We start from the raw sequence: 17,648 nt of genomic DNA on the forward strand, positions 1-17,648 counted from the left end.
TATGCTCGCAGCTGTTTTATTTATCAAACCGGGAAACATTAGTTCGAATAATATTACCTCCTCTAAACCACCGCGAAGATTGCTATCGATTGTCGATAGCGATCGATGAAAATCGAAGAAGACAGTTGTGAGTTATCGATGGCCGACAGTAATCGATAACGATCGATCATCGATTGGTATCGATTATTGTCGATTGTCATCGGAAATTATTTTTGTCCGTTCACAAGTTACACTGATAAAATGTTTGACAAATTTGTCATTAGTGGTTTTATTGAGTCATGTTTTCATAGCCTGCGTATCTTATACAATCGTCAACAAAATAACAAGAACATAAACAACTAGCAGGTACATTTTGGACTTTGCATCTTAAAACACCGGAGTGCAATACCGGAATACAAATATGGCCTATTTGCAGTCCGGAATTATTTCCGGAGCCGTACAGGGTTGCTGTAGCTAAAGCTAGTGAAATTATTGATGAGAATGGTTTCAGTTGGGTTGAAAAGGACACTGTTGCGAGGATGTTTTGTTTGTAGATATGGTTTAAAGAGGTTCTAATAATATGACTTCCACTGGATAAAATGTATAGGTCACCACTGTGGTATTTCACGGACCCCCATTCCTTCTCCCCCACAAATAAATATCTAGATATGGCCCTGATGCCAAGCCGCTATTGAAGGTTTAGATTTTGCTACTCTCTGGCTATTTAAGCTTGAAAAACCACGCTGGAAGATAAAACCAGAGGTAGGTTTCTGCTGGGACTGCCGAACAGCAAATAACCTCCAGAAAATAGCAATAGCTTAAGGAAGACTAATTGTTTTTTCTTTTACTTGTTTAAAGTGTTTTTTCTCTGGTGGAGTCTAAAATGTTTGTTTGTCGGATGCCACTGAACCTTTGAGGCCTTGCGCGCTATACTCGACAAGGTTCTCTGACGTCTGAATTTGCGTTAATTTGAACACTATGAGCTAGCAAACATTGTGACCATGAATTTTGATCTATAGATGTTGATCTTCGTCAGTTTTCAGATTAACTGTTATGGCAAAGAATGGATACAAAAAGATCTCCACGAATGAAGAGAAAGAAGCAGTCAGCTTTATGTCTCTTCTTTTCTTTCAATGGATGAATCGTATCGTCAAGATAGGCAATGAAAGACCATTAGATGAGAACGATTTTTCACCGCTTTCAAAAGAGAACTCTGCCTCATTTCTGACCGATCAGCTTCAAGCAAACTGGAACAAAGAAAAAACAAAGTGCAAAAGTAATCGAAAAGGGCCTAAAGTTTGGAAAAACGTCATAAAGTTAATCTCGGTTAAAGATATCCTGATTATTGTATTCACGAATGCTTGCTATTCGATTTCTCGCCTTCTTCAACCATTGCTATTGGGATCTCTTATTTCCGTACTGATGTCAGCTGAGCCACAGAAAGATAATCTTCTTTATGGTTGTACACTGGCTTTGTGTATAAATTCCTTCATCGGAGCTTTTAGTATGCACCATCATGACTATAGATGTAAGGTGTTGGGTATCAGAATGAGTTGTGCCTTAAAAGGTCTAGTCTACCATAAGGTAAGCACGAATAGTCTAGAATAGCTTAACAGCGCAGGAAAAAGCAATCCTAGTGATCGTAGGTAGGAGTAGCCACACAGAGGGATAGATCCTGTTTCCACGAGAAATAGTTATTTACCTTGATGCTTTTCCATAGGCCGTGGAATTTCATCTGAAGGAACTTTGTTAGTATATATACTCTGCTTTCTTGATTTTAATATTCTCTAATGGCGTTTGGCAGTAAAACAATCAATACTCTCATTTTTAGGTCCCAAGGGGTATGCCCTGTTCTAGGAATCCTGACCCTATCTAGACTATTTTGCTTATTGACTAGAACTGGTCGTTTGCGTATTGCTCCAATTACATTCTTGGTTACTTAGTTTGCTCTTTTTATCTTATATTTAGTAAATTACTTAACCACGCCTCTCTGGTTTCCCTCAAAATCATACGCATCTTCAAACCAAAACGGAAAAATCAGTGACCTATTATCTGAACAAAACAGCCAAAAGACCTTACCCTCTGGGGTGGCAAATATGTATATACCTATAGCATTAAGAGGAAAATTCCTTTACATCGATTGTTCGCAAAGTTGAAGCAGCGTAAGATAAAGTAGTATTAACATAAGACAGCGACTGTGCTACTTTAATCCTCGTTTTGTGAAAAACCCTAACATTTAGCATTACTTGTTTCACAGACGCTACATCTCAGCAAGGATGCATTGTTAAAAGTTACAACTGGCCACGTGATCGACCTTATATCAAACGATGTTCAGCGATTGGAGGAACACACTGTTATGTGGATGTCTTTTTCGATATTTTCGTGCTTTTTTCTGGTAGTGCTAGCAGTATTACTTGTGTTTTCGATTGGCTGGCAATCTCTTATGGCAGCATCATACCTGTGTTTTCTTGTGCCATATTTCACTGGATTCTCTTATATAAGCGCTGCACTTCGCTTACGTACAGCAGTGGCGTCCGACCAGCGCATCTCCATAATGAACCAGATGGTTTCTGGAATTCGTGCCATCAAAACGCGTACGTGGGAGGATGAATACCGAAAAAAAATTGAGCACACACGAAGGTAGGTAAAACAAATGTGGTGCTTAACGTTGACTCAGATCGAGTGCAATTGGATTCACTGCAGTTGTAAAATAAATTTCAGTCACAACTGATCGTCTTCTATTGCCAACTTGCGAGTTTAATCAGTTACCTTGTCGATCACGTTTTGCTTATAGAACACGATCACGCCAGTTCTCCTATTTAACAATTAGATTATGAGCTCGAGATTTCGGCCAACAACACTGATCCTTTTTAGTAAAATTCTAACTTTGGCCTCATCAACTATCACCTCATAGGAATCGAGAGCGAATAATCTAATTGTTTTAGTAGAATTCTAACTGAAATTTATTTCAGATAACTGTTTCCAGCTATTTCTCGTTGTATTAATAAACTTCGTGCCTTAGAAAGATCGCTTGGAATGAATTGTCATTTGAACTTGCAGTTGTGTGCACGAGCGCATCATGTTTTCAGTAATGCCAAGTTTTTTAACGTCTCGAAACCGTGAATGTCACTCGTTTAGTCGTTTCAGGAATTTTAATTATCCATTTGCATCAAAATATTCTTTCAAAACTTTGGAACAACGAAAAAACGCCGCCATTTCGAAGACGACCTCCAGCCACTCTACTCTAATGGCTGATAGTGTGCAATGGCTCAGCCAATCAGATTGCAGCATTTGCATTAGTGTTCAGGTAGAATTTTACTAAAAAGGATTAGCGTTGTTGGTTTTTGGCAAACACTATTCAAATTGTAGGTTTCTGACTGCTATTGTTCTCAGTGTCCACTAAAACAATTGTACTGGTACTGTTTACCCTTATTTATCGGCAACTGCTTCGTTACAATTTGCTCATGTAAATCTCGGCTGTAAGAGACTCTATTGTACTACTTTATACCACTTGCCACTTGTAGCATTGTTGAGTGATATATCCTCATAGTTCTTTTGCGTTTTGTTTTCAGAGGTGAAATTAACACCATCCGTAAGAAAAGTGCCAGTTCTGTCAGGGGTTCTTGCCTTGTGGGACAATTCAGTATCAGTGGCGACCCTGTTGTCTGTCGTTACTCTTGTGCTTACTGGTCAACCCATCACACCTGTTAATGTCTTTATGCTGCTAGGTTTTATGCATTTGGCAAGAGATCAAACATGCTGTTTCATTTCTTCTGCTTTCCTAGAAACATATGAAGCATATGCATCGCTAGGAAGAATAGAAGATTTTCTCCTTTTAGAAAACCTTCCCTCCATCTCACGTAGTCAGTCCAAAGGGGACACCAGTAATACAGAGAGCAGTTCAAGCAAATTAACGAATACTCTGTCAGATCAGAAGGCGAAAATGGAAAAAGTATTCAGTGCTGACCTTGTACAGAATCTGCAAGACAAGCCCAGTATTTTATGTGTGTCGAATACGACGCACAGACAAATCCAGCGACGAGATGAATTTATTCTGCAGGGTATTGAATTTTCCACAGAGTAACAAAGTCTAACAGTCATAACTGGACCAGTGGGCAGCGGAAAATCTACTCTTCTCTCAGCCATCGCTGGAGAGATCTCTGAAGTTAGCGGGACAATAACCTTCCAAGGTTCTTTTGTTTATGTTCTCCAAGCAGCTTGGATCTTCTCTGGAACAATAAGAGAAAACATTCTGTTTGTTCAACCATACGATGAACCGAAGTACAGCAGAGTAATTGAAGCATGCGCCCTCACGGAAGACGTCCAGTGGTTTCCTAACTATGACCAAACAGTTGTTGGAGAACGCGGTGAAATTCTAAGTGGAGGTCAGAAGGCCAGAGTTAGTTTAGCACGCGCAGTTTACGCTGATGCAGACCTTTACTTGTTAGACGATCCTCTGAGTGTTGTGGACTTTAAAGTTGGCCAACATATCTTTGAAACATGTATCAACGACCTACTGGGCGATAAAACCCAAGTGTTGGCATCACATCAAGAACAGCACATGAAAGAAGCTGATCAGGTGATTGTGATGTACAAAGGCCGCGTTTTGGAAAAGGGAAGTTTCACTGAACTACGAGAAAAAGGTATCCTAAACACAACTGTTGACCCGCTCTATCAGACAATTGGGAAAGATAGCAATTTTACTAGGAGCTTTGCCTGGGAGATTGAACAGAAAAACAAAGGTGTTGATGGCTGTGAAACAATGGTTCGGTTTATCCACTACCCAATGAAGCTAGGGGTCTGGAAATATCACAAGAAGATCGTTCCATCGGAGTGGTTTCATGGCAGCTTTATTGGAACTACTTTAGAAGCGGAGTTCATTGGTCAACAATTTGTGCAGTAATTTGTTTTTGCTTCATAGCGCAAGGTAAGACTTTATATTTTAACTAGTTCTTCAAACCCAACATTCATGTACCCAACTTTGTTTTGTATTTCTTCAGTAGCTGATAAATGGATGATTTGCTTCTTGTCAAGGGGTTTTGATCTTATATTTATTTCACCTCTTTCTTTTCTCAGCGATGATAATTGCTCCCAATGTCTGCTTGTCATTATTAACAAAGAAACTTCCAGAAGATCAGAAAGACAACACAAACCTCATTATCTATGGCTGTCTCGTCAGTGCGTCCCTCATCTTTGCCGTCATTCGAGCTTATGGATTCTTTCTCGTTTCCTTAAGATCTTCAGAACGCCTTCATGACAAAATGGTTTTGGCAATTTTACAAGCACCGGTTCTATTCCTTGATTCAAATCCCGTGGGAAGAATACTCAATCGATTTTCTAAAGATGTAGGCTGCCTTGACGAGCTGTTGCCCAAGACTTTGCTAGTATCTATCCAGCGAGTGTTGGTGGTGTTTGCGTCAATGATTGTACCAACTGTTACAAATCCTTGGCTTCTATTTCTTGTTACTCCGTTGATTGTGCTAGTCTTGTATATCTCAAAGTATTACCTGAAGACGTCAAGAGATCTCAAAAGGTTAGAGTCAATATGCCGCAGTCCAGTCTTCTCTCACTTTTCCGAGACCCTGAATGGACTGGACACGATTCGAACCAGACGGAGACAAACGGATTTCGTGGATCAGTTTTACAGATGATTTGGTTTAGTCTTAACAGTCTTTAGGGCGCTTTCCACTAGAGTTTTCAACATGAAACGCTTCTGCTTTGATTTTGCATTACTACGTACAAATGATTGGCTTAAAAATCTTGTGCCACCAAGATCAATTGCAGCTCGCTAGCATATGTTTTTTAGAGCACCAAGTGTTAAGTAATAACTAGCTACTTTTTATTTTTGACATTTTATTTTTTTTAACAGTACAATAAAATACATTACTTACAATACTACATAGTTACCCTTATAACAATACACTGTCACATACGGCTAATTACATAACTTACTTACGGTACTTACAATACTGGTTACTTACACCACTGTCAATTACAATACTATTCTTACACTATTTGCATCCTTTTTCTTTTCCTAATTGTTATTATATTACAGTGACACCTAATATAAACATGTAGTTTTTTTTTCCTTATATGTACAAACTTACGGTTAAATAATAAATAATAAATTAAATATTAATTAACCATAAACATCGGCAGCATATAAAATTAAAGTAAAAAGGCCAACGTGCGATAACATTTTGGAAGTGCTTTTTTTGCAGTCGCAATCTCTTTAAGAATTTCAAGTTTTCTGGGAATGAACGATAGAAAGTTTTGAAAATCTAAAATATCTCCGCGAAGGCTTGAGCAGAAAACACAACATTTGGCTATCAGTAGACAGTAATTTAGGACTTGCCAATGCTTTGTCCTATATTGCCAGCATTAGAGTATATGGCTTATGGATAACGTTATTGTTTCAGTTTGATACCACCAGTCTTGAAACAGAATCCAGAAATCGACTGTTTGTGTGCAGTTTATTAGCAGCTGATGCAACGTTTGTTCTTCCGCGTTGCATAAGTTGCATATGGTGCTTTCTGAAATGCCGTCTCGATGAAGTGTAACACGGGTTGGAAGCACGTTATGAATCACTTTATGCTGAAACATTATCATTTTTACTTCATTTGTGACAGCAAATGGCATAAGATAAACCTTCTGGATGGTATTTTCTGTAAATCCGTGGCGTAGAATTTTGGTTTCAGCAGTGGGAGGAACGAAGATGGTGTTTAAAGGACAGAAATAAATAGAACTGGTTCTTAGGGTGTTGACTGTGGTATCGTGTGTCACGTTCGGAATAGGGTTTTTAAGACAAGCTTTCCAATTTTTTGGGATTGCGTTAACCAGGCCATAGTATATGGTGAAAGGAACCTTCAAATTGAATTTTATTGCAAGTTCGTGCCACTTCAAAAAATCCTGAGTTTGGTTTAATATGTCGCTTATCTTGGTAATACCGGCGTCATAACAATTTTGATAAAAAACAGGTTTCTTTCCCACAGGAATTTTCCTGTTATACCACAGTATTTTGTTTCAGGATTTGTTTTGGAATCGATGCCCGTTAAGATTTTGAACTCGCAACAATAATTTAACATTTTTTTTATAAAATGTGGGAAGCGCATCATCTAGGTCAAATATACTTGTTGCAAAGTTGCATTTTGTTAGGAAGGCTAGACCACCATGTTTGTGTAAGAGCTGGTTAGGAATTATTTTCCAGGAGGCTTGTGACTCGTCTTGAATTCTGTTGACCCAAGTTATTTTAAGCGCTTTTTCCATGATCTTAAAATCACACATTTTCAATCCGCCGTTTTTCTTAAGCTTTTCTCCAATTATGGTGTTTCTTTTAATTTTAAGGGGCTTCCCTGCACAAATAAATTTGGAAATTATCTTATTTATTTCTTGGATGTAGTGATCTGGAACAGGGAGCACGAAAGCTGAGTAAATTAATTTAGATATCCCAAGTGTTTTGACTATGTTAATCTTTCCATAAAGAGCTAGATTTCTCTGTTGCCAAGTGCTTAGCGTTTTCTCTAGGTTAAGTATTTTTTCACCGAAGTTCAGTCTGTTAGTACTTTCTTGGTTGTAAGAAAAGAAGACACCGAGGGCGTTGATAGGTTCTTTTGGCCATTTAAAACCAAAAGGTTCATCTGTTCTGTCTTTCCATTCGCTTAACCGCATTGCTTCGGTTTTAGTGGTGTTTATTTCTAGACCAGAATGCCTCTTTGAAATCATTTAACACCCTTAATAGACTCGTAACGGAGTCGAGGTCACGAACAAATACTGTTGTGTCGTCGGCATATTGACTTAGTTTAAGCTCATACTTGTTGACTTGGATACCTTTAATAGTAGGATCACTTTTTATGGATCTAGAGAGGAGTTCTATGCCGAGAACGAAGAGGACGCCAGAGAACGGACAACCTTGTCTGACTCCCCGCTGTAGGGAGAAAAAAGTTGAAGCATTACCGTTATTCAGAACACAGCTGGTAACATTATTACAGAAAATATTTATCCATGATACAGTTAAGTTAATAATAATAATAATGATAATAATAATAATAACAACAACAACAACAACAATAATGATAAGCAATAAGGAAAAATAAAAGGAAATCAAAATAGTGAGAGTGCTCTGGATATCTGATTTTCAGATTAACCATAGAATTTTACCGTCTTATCTCTCCGTTTCAAAAGTTATGAAGGTAGGCACGATGACAATTTTTTTCGTTGTACCAACAGCTTGATTATAGACGCTCTGATTGGTTAACGAGTAGTTTATAACTCTGGGTTACAAGATCACCGGCGTTTACCGATGTTACGCCTTGATTTATGTAGTATATCAAACACGAAAGACAGTGTCTTATCAGCTTTTGATACGCCGCCATATAAACAGCGATCTCCGAGTATTTTTTTACGAATTCGAGACGTTTGCAAATCTGATGAAACACTGTCTCTTTTGCTTGACTTTTTTTTCATCCAATACCCGACCTAAAAAGTGAACGGAGAGATGAGATGGTCAAATTCTATGGTTAATTTGAAAATCAGATATCCAGAGCACTCTCACCATTTTGATTTCCTTTTATTTTAACTTGATGAATCATCAATCAAAAAATGTGTGCTCACTCGCTCGAAGACTCGCTCGATCGCGATATAGTATTAAAAATTCGTGACTAAAAACTATACCAGGCTCTTAATACAGTTGAACCTCCGGTTGCGACCACCTCTCGTAAACGACCACCTCTCCTCGTCGACCAGTTTTCCAAAATACCAAAAGTTTCTAAGTCAATTCTCTATATTTTGAACCTATTGTAAGCGACCGCCTCTCGTAAGCGACTGCGACTACTTTTAGAGCTAAAAGTTTGGTGGTCGCTTACGGGAAGTTCGACTGTATGTAATAATCTATATATATTCAGTTGGGGCTGATAGATACAAACAGTAGTTCCACAAAAATTTGAAATCCATCAAAGTTGCAGAGGGTTGCGGCTGCAGTTGCAGTTTCTTTCCTAAAATTTGAGCAGAATAAAACCATCTTAATGAGGAGATTTGCACACGTCATACTATGGGGCACGGACGTGCGTCTACTGAGTTAGGGATGCCCGATCGCGCTTCTGATGTAGATCGCGGATTTACCGGCTTTGTGACAATCGTAGTTTTGCAGTTAAGCTTTATACTGAGTTTTGCCAGAAATTCATTGATACAAAATTGCCAGTTTATGTCCTTCTACTCAACTCAGATTATAGCAAACTTACAAAAACAAAGAAAATGAAAAGAAAAGTTGTAAAATAAAGTTATCAAAAAAAAAAACCTTTGTAGGCAGCTCATTTCCATGGGAATACGAGATTTTTCAGTCAACGTCTGCTTCGACCAAGAATGTGTGATGCGTGACGGAATGGTGACGATCAGTGATCAGTGCTAGAGGTCAAAAGCAAGGCTAGGTTTGAATAGCCTGGAACAGGTTCCCGGCGATGAAGGAAAAATTTCGCCGAGCAAAGCGAGCTCAAAACAGACAAATTCGGAGAGCGAAGCGATCGGGTCGAGACGGGGGACGTTCGGGCTCGCCGCCGGCGAACAGCTGGCTCCCGGGGAGCCAGCTGTTCGCAGGCTAGGCTTAAAAGATTTTCCGATATTTATATTTTTGGTGTAATATAAGTATCATCGACTTCTCCAAACGTTAATAACCAATAAATCTAAATGTCAAAAAATTCCCTGAGAAAACTTAAAACGCGTTTCTGAAAAAGGACGAGATTCGTCATTTCTACAAAAAATGTTGAATTTTCAGCTATTTGCTCGAGTTTTTTGATCTCCAAAATTAAGAGTGCCCACAACTTTTAATACAGATATTTGTAGCTTAGACTTAGTACAATAAGATGATAACAGTCATCATTCATGTAGAGGTCTCGCTTTTGAACAAAATCTCTTTGTTTAAAGGCTATGTCAGCGTGCAACATTGACAAAGACGTTTTTAGAGGATAAGAAAAAAAACGTCATAACTTTGTTTGTGTTTGTGATAAGCAAATAGTTTTTAGTTGTGTGAAAAGAGGAAAACACTGTGCAGTAATTCTGAAAGAATTAGGACGTTTCATTAAATGCGCGAATTTTAAGTAACCATACCGTAATCCCCAAAATTTGGAGTTTCAACTCTCCATTTTGTGTGGTTTTCGAGGTGCCTACAAAAAAATTTCTCAATAAATAAAGCCGGAAACCAAATCTGCCAAAATAAAGCCCATTTTCCGTTCATGGCAATTGTTGTTTGACTTGTGTAAAGAAAATGAAGGCAATTAATTTTCCACGAAAATTTGAGTGGTCGGTTCTTACACGCCATGCTCTTATGCCCCAAAGTCCACAGTAATGTACAACCAGCTTCATGACGTTGCTCGGTTCATAAAATGTGTTTCGTTTCATATAGTTAAACTGCATGTTCCACTGTTCCTAAAAAAGTTGACTGAATATTAAAGCCCTTGCAGGTAGTAGTCGTCAGCTGATTTAATTTCACCAGACCCACAAGGTGCAACCAGAGGCACAGTCGTTGCCAACGTACAAAAAAATACAAAAACTGGAACTAATCTTGCCAACGTGCGAAGGGACACGTTAAGGAACTGTCGGACTAATAACTACCAAACTTCAAACTGCGAACCCGCAAAAACAATAATGAAAACACGTCTGATTCCGTAGGGAAAAATGTCACGTGACGCGATGAGACTTAAACCGGATATAAATAAACCGGAAACGAAACGGTAGCCACAGCCCTTATACTGATTTACCTTCTTAACGGTCAGTGGTGACACTCTCCCGGTGAAACTAGACGTGAATGGTTACTGTCGTACAAGAAAGGCTCTTTTCTTATTAGGTTGGTGAGCAGCGATCATAAATAGACTGATTCTGGAACTTATAGTAGCAGGCAGGGTGCACGTGTGCAAGCTCAAGTCCAATTTCACTCTCATTAAACATATTTTTTAAAAAGTGTCATGATGGTGAGCGCAACAGGCGATCAAGCAGACCAAATCTGGGAGAGATTGGTTCTGTATACAGTATAGATGTAACTACAGTTAACCTTAAGAAGGATTGTTTTCCAAATTACCCATTGCCTAATGAAACGAGCTGGACTGGGGGAAGGACGGCTAGCAAGAAACGGGAAACCCATGTTAGCCTTCTTCCAGGTCAAGGAGAGAAACATTCCTTTTTCCATACTACGACATATGATATCGTTCATTTCAGGTGGTTGGGTGTTATAATGTAGCTTCTTTCATTGCTCAGTGATAGTTGTAAACTAAGATCGTCTTCAGAAACAACAAAAGGGTCTAAAAACGCATGGTCTTGAATGCGCCTTGTTTTGAAAACGAGCACAACGAACCCCCCCTTTTTTTTTCCCCACCTATTTTGACAAAGGTTGGTCCTTACCTCACTACATCGCAAGTTTTTTTTTTAAAAAATCTGTGCCTGGGAACATTTTGGGCGCGAACGTCTTTAACAATAGGTACCTCGAGGGAATAGCCCTTTTCGCGGTTAATTTTCTCATTTGCATTACAATGTAATCCAACGTGGATGCGAGGCAATTTCGGGCTAAAATTACAAAATAGGCCGAAATTGCCTCACATACATGGTAGATTTTATTGTAATGTAAATGAGCAAAATTAAGGGCTATCCTGGTGGGAGATGCAAACATGGTTAACTAAACAGATTGAAATTAATATTGTGTTGGAAGTCACAAACTGTACAGGATGAAAAATGAAAGCCTTTATATCCACAGTTTTCCAGTTTTCATGCCGCGTTTTTTTCAACCAGCATGTTCAATTACACCACCCTCAATAATAATAATAATAATAATAATAATAATAATAATAATAATGGCATTTCGGGCAGTATATCCACAGGGTGGCTCTTCGCCTGCCCGATGCTAACTAAATTTACAATTGTAAAAAGGTTAAAAGATATCTAAAAATTTATATCTATATGTAAACGAGATAAAATTGTGTTTTAAGATATGCTAAAATAAATAAATGAATAAATAAATAATTAAAATTATGCCAGATGTTCTAAAGCTCTCTTAAAGATAATGTTTTTGGTGTCTTTACAAAATTTAATATAGCCTCGGCAGCACCTCACGTTGCTGGGCAACGTGTTAAATAAACTTGCAGTCTGGTCCTGTAGAGTATTATTAATTAAAGATCTCTCTAACTGAATGCTGTTACTAGATCTTAAGCATCTTTCGTGTTGAAATACATTAAGTTTCAGATAACTTGGCCAATATGGGTTGTGAAAGGCTTTGTGAGTTGCCTTAAGCAGGTTCCATTCGCGTTGTTCCTTTACGGGAAGCCATTTAAGTTTCATAAGGATGTCTTCGGATGACACAAATCTACTAAGCACAAAACTAGCTGTAGCCTTTTGTACTCTCTGGAGACGTTTCATTAAATAATCCGGGAGTGAGTGGTATACTATGTCATTATAATATAGCTTGCTTAGAACCAGTGCCTGTGCCAAATTCTTTTTGATATGGAAAGGCAGGATGTTCTTTAACTTCCTTAGGGTTGTTAGAGTAGCATAGCAGGACGCTGCTACTTGTCTGACATTTCCTTCCCAGTTCAGATGCTCATGGATGTGAGACCCCAATAATTTAGTGGTGGTCACTCGTTCCAAGGGGATGCTGTTGATTGTGATGTCGAACTTTTCAGTGTTTAAATGATGGACCTTTGATAACTGCGGAGTAGATAATAACATCAGTTTAGTCTTGGAAGGATTAATGACTAAGTTTGCTTCACGTGACCACGCTTCCAATTTGCCTATACTTGCAGAAAGTTCAGTTAGAGTTGATTGAAGATCTGCTGGTTTGCAGTGTGTGTGTACAATGTGGTATCATCAGCATATTGATGACATTTAACTCCGCGTACATATGACTGAAGGTCAGCGACGTAAAGATTGAAAATGAGTGGCCCCATGATAGAACCTTGAGGTACGCCGAAACTCACCATACAAAGCTCTGACGTTTTGTCGTCGACTTGCACAAAGTGTTTCCTTCCTGTAAGATATTGGATCGTCCATTTAAGATATTCCTTGGAAAAGCCTAACAGGCTAAGCTTTTCAAGAACAGTCTTGTACTTGATGGTATCAAACGCCTTAGAGAAATCGGCTAGTACCATGAGGGTAACTTCTCCTCGCTTCATGGCGCGAATAATGTCATCTCTGATCCCTAATAGAACAGTAGTCATTGAGTGTCCTTTCCTGAAGCCTGAGATATTCTCTTTTAACAGGAAGTGAGAATCAATGTAATCGATGACTTGGTGGTGTACGAGTCTTTCAAAAACTTTTGAAAGGACCGGAAGTATTGATATCGGTCTCATGTCTGATACACTGAAAGTAGGGCCACTGGTCTTAGGGATTGGGGTTATCCTCGCAACTTTCCAAGCGTCGGGAAATGTTGATGTAACAATACAGGAATTTATCACGTCTGTCAAAGGTCCTGCAATCAGGTCGACTACAGGCTTTAGGAGCTTAGCTGGTATTTGGTCAGGTCCTGTCGATGTATCGGAACGAATTGATTTGATTTCCTTGAGGACCTCTTCATATTTAACGTGGCGCAAGGTAAATGATCTTTCCCCTATCGGGCATGGCTGCAAGGTCTTCTTTTGCGTCAACGTCTGCATTTCCGGTGGTGCGTTGGGCAACTTCTGCAAAATGCTTGTTAAGCTCATTGACATCCAGACTTAAAGGCTGTGGACATGGGTTCAAAATACGGTGTATAATATGCCAGACCTCTTTCGGTTTCGTTGATGATAATGCCGTATTGATGAACGATCGTTTCGCCTCTTTGATCGTTGTTTTCAGACGATTACGGACGCCGCGAAAAGCTTGCCAGGCATCGGGTGTTTTTAACGAGTGTGCCTTGTGTCTTAGTACATTTCTCTGATTTTGAAGACCTACAATTTCCTCATCATGTAACCAGGGAGCTGGTGGCCGTGTGACCTTTGTGCGTGTCAGTGGAGCGTGTCGCTCAATACAGTCAGAGGTGAGTGTAGTAAACATCTCTAGCTTTTCTTCAGGATCATCTGTTGCCTGAATGACACTAAATGGAAGGGATGTAAAGTCGCGAACGAACTCTTCTTCCTTAAACCCACGCTCTTTTCGAATCATTTTAAACCTTGGAACAAAGCGCTCAGCACGAATGTTGAGGCACGCGTAAGGTGCATCATGGTCGCTCACATTTGAGCATGGAAGAACATCAACATGTGTAACACGCTTAGGATCATTTGAGATTATATGATCAATCAAGGTCTCACTGTGAGGTGTGACTCTTGTTGGCTCTTGCACGTGCTGTGGTAGGTTAAACGTGTTCAATAAATCTGTGTACTGTTTTGTCAACGGCGCATTTGGCTTCAGCACGTCAATATTTAAATCCCCAGTAACAAGCAATAAACCGTCCCACGAAGTTGACAGATCCGCCAACATGCTCTCCATTTGGGACATCCACTGTTGGGTATCTAGTATTCTTGTGGATCTGTATATGGTTCCCATTAATAAATGACTATGTTTATTGCGTCCTTGAATTTCAAGCCACAAGTGTTCTAATTCAGGGTATCTTGATTCAATATCCTTACGCCTTTTATACTTCACACATTCTTTAATGTATGCACCAACGCCTCCACCTTTGATTTTATCTCTGTTCCTAAACTCTTTAGCATAGCCAGGAATAGTTACATGGCTAAGTAGTTGTGGGTTGTCTTTGAGCCATGTTTCGCTAAGCATGACCACGTCAAAACCATATCTTTGAATGACGCGGAGTAGCTCGTCGAATGCTGATGTCATACACTGCGTGATGATGTGCATAAAGGAAAGTTGTTTTTGTCTCGCAATGAGAGCATCGAAGTGGCGGTCGGAATTCCAATGCAAATCACTCGCAGCATCATCTGTCGTGTCCAAAGCGACTAGATCTTTTACTTTAAAGAAGGGAAGCTCAGATAATGTACAAGTACTACATGTCCAAATGCCAGGCTGATTAACTTTGACGGTTTTATGGAAACTGGCGTTGCTGTTTACACAGCGAACATGAATTAAATCATAACACTTATCGCACTGAAGATGTTTATGGTTTCGCTGAACTGGCTTTGAGCACTTTGGGCATTTGGCAGTAAATCCGCTTTTTGGTTTTAGGTTGCTCGAGGACGTATCCAACACGGGCCCAGGATGCGGATGAACTTCCCCACAAATTAGTATCGCTGAGGCAGTAACGTTGAATGATGCGCTAGAGTTGTGATAGTAGAGTGGGCGACTCTTAAGCCATTTGCATTTCTTCGTGGTTGATGTCGGCGAATTTCGACTCCATTTGATAGGAGTTTTGATGAAACACCGATTACTTTCGATTGAATTCACCTTTAGGTCCGACTTGTAGGTAGAAATTTCAATATTCAGAGCCAAAAGAAGCAATAAAACGAAATTAACTTCGGAGACTAGGAAGACGCGTCTTTCCATGACCATACCTTCACACCTTCATCAATGCAAACTGAGTTGGTACAAAGGAAATTCAAACTCCCTGCATGCCAAATTCCGCTAACGAGAGCGTTTGAGGGAATCCGTAAGATAATTTCTCCTTACAAAACCACGGCAACCCGCGCTCGCCAAACAAATTAGTGAACGCATAAATCCGCCAAGATGTATAAAACTCAACCCAATCTCGTTCCCAGAGTCTTCGTTTCCCTTGACCAGCGGTCGGAAAATAACAGCTCTGGGAGCAGCCATTTCAGGTGTGCGCCATACATGCAGACTGCGCAGTGAAACCGGACGGGCAGAATTCGGTTATTTTAAAATGGTTGATCCCAGAGCTCTCGTTTTCCCACGCTGGCCAAGGGCAACGAAGACTCTGGGAACGAGATTGAACTCAACCGGACTGTGCCGGAAAAGATTGAGAAAGGAAGTTAACAGGGATACATATGTAGCAGTTTTCTTTAATATAGGCCGACCAATTTTTTGCCGGGATGAAGAAAAAAAAATTCAACTTATTATTATTATAATTATAATTATTATTATTATTATTATTATTATTATTATTATTATCATTATTATTATTATTTTGCGTGTTATATGGGTACGTGACTGCGTCTCGGTTCATAAACACGCAAATGTTCTTGGCTTATATCAAGCAATCTTGCCCTCACGCTTGGTCAATAAACCATAAACATTGTTTATGTTCATGATCTTAAATTCCTTGAAGACCTCTTGAAACTGTGTTGGCCATGCAAGCTTTGCGGATGACCTTGATCGAAACTGTAGATGAGGTCTGAAAGGCCGTCTACTAAGGTAACTAAATGTATTGCTATCTCCGTGAAATAAGATATGAAGGAAAGCACTTCTTCGTTACGAAATGAAATTTCCATATTGGTAGAATGAGTGCTACAATGTGCCAGAAAAGCCATTGTGTCCGGCAGGGAATCTTGAGCTCTGACGAGGATTCCGTGCTAGAAGCCGCTTTTCTTTGCTGCCCCGTGGACGGTCCTTTCACGAAATGCATCAGAGCTCGAGGCTTTTTTAATTTGCCGTAAAACTCTGAACCCAACTAGCCAACCAGTGTACAACTTAGATCTAGACTATCTCAAGCTTTCCTATTTCCTCGGGGCACAGGGAGAAGATAGAGCAAAGAAGGGGAGAGCGAAAGGAATTATTAGCATCCAAGTGCATCATTCGTGCCCTGATATCTAATCCAAAGTTAACACGAGAGGTTTTCATTGCCTACCACTATCAGAAAAAAAATAATCTTCATACTTAGAGGGGAATTACAATAGCGAGTGCGATATTGCGTAAACGATTCCCTTATTTGCTGCTGACAACATCGACCTTGAAGTCCTATCAGCTAGACTGTGGTACTCCATTAAGGGCAATATTATAAAAAGACAAAGTACTCAACGTCTCTCAAACTGTCAACGTTTTGAAAACTCTACAGAACTAAATTCGTAACAAGCTTGGAATCAAGTCTGGTAGAATGGAATTCTTACAGAGAACGGCGCTATGCTTGATTGGTGTCAAGCGTAATGTAAATCAGACATGTACTGTGAAGGGCGTTTTGTTCACATCTGATGTTTTAATATATTAATGGTCAGTCGTTGAATTGTTTAAGTCCTTGGAAAATTGATGTCTTTCATCAAAGATGTTCTTGTGTTAATGAAAACTTGACACAAGAAACTGCGAAAAGATTTCAGGAATATTCATTCCATCGCCCACGGCATCCTCACTGAACCATAACAGAGAGAAATCAAGAAAACAAAATTGCCTTCGTGTAAGTTTCGGTGGCATTCTTTAAGAAAACGTAACCATCTTAGTTTTAATCGACATTCACGCTACTTTCAGTCTTGAATTCCATCGGCGAGCGTTATAATCAATATCAGAGGAGTCTTATTATTTTATTTTGCATACGCAATCACACAATTTCGAGTGCAATTTCAAAGGATAATGTGGAAAATTAACAAGTGCTTATTTATTCAAATTTGCACGAGAAAAAACATATGTGATTACATGTTTGAAGAAGAAAACTATGTCGTCTTTCGCTATTCATTGATTACTTAGGCAACAGGCAGCACCCTTGGTCTTTCATTTATTTTCTTCAAGTTTCGAAGGTATTAACAAACATTCCGATCATGCTGGCAACTTCGAGTGAACTGTGGAAGAGTTGGGGTGATCTTACAAAGTGTTCGGAAATCTTT

The 17,648-nt window shown here is 39.4% G+C and overlaps 1 pseudogene; it reads left to right on the forward strand.

Moving 5' to 3' along the window:
* The first annotated feature begins 1,032 nt into the window (after positions 1–1,032).
* Positions 1,033–5,763, forward strand: LOC145490981 (ATP-binding cassette sub-family C member 4-like; annotated as a pseudogene).
* The last annotated feature ends 11,885 nt before the right edge of the window (positions 5,764–17,648 follow it).

Source organism: Orbicella franksi, chromosome 6 (genome assembly GCF_964199315.1).
Source record: "Orbicella franksi chromosome 6, jaOrbFran1.1, whole genome shotgun sequence".
Classification (NCBI taxonomy): domain Eukaryota; kingdom Metazoa; phylum Cnidaria; class Anthozoa; order Scleractinia; family Merulinidae; genus Orbicella; species Orbicella franksi.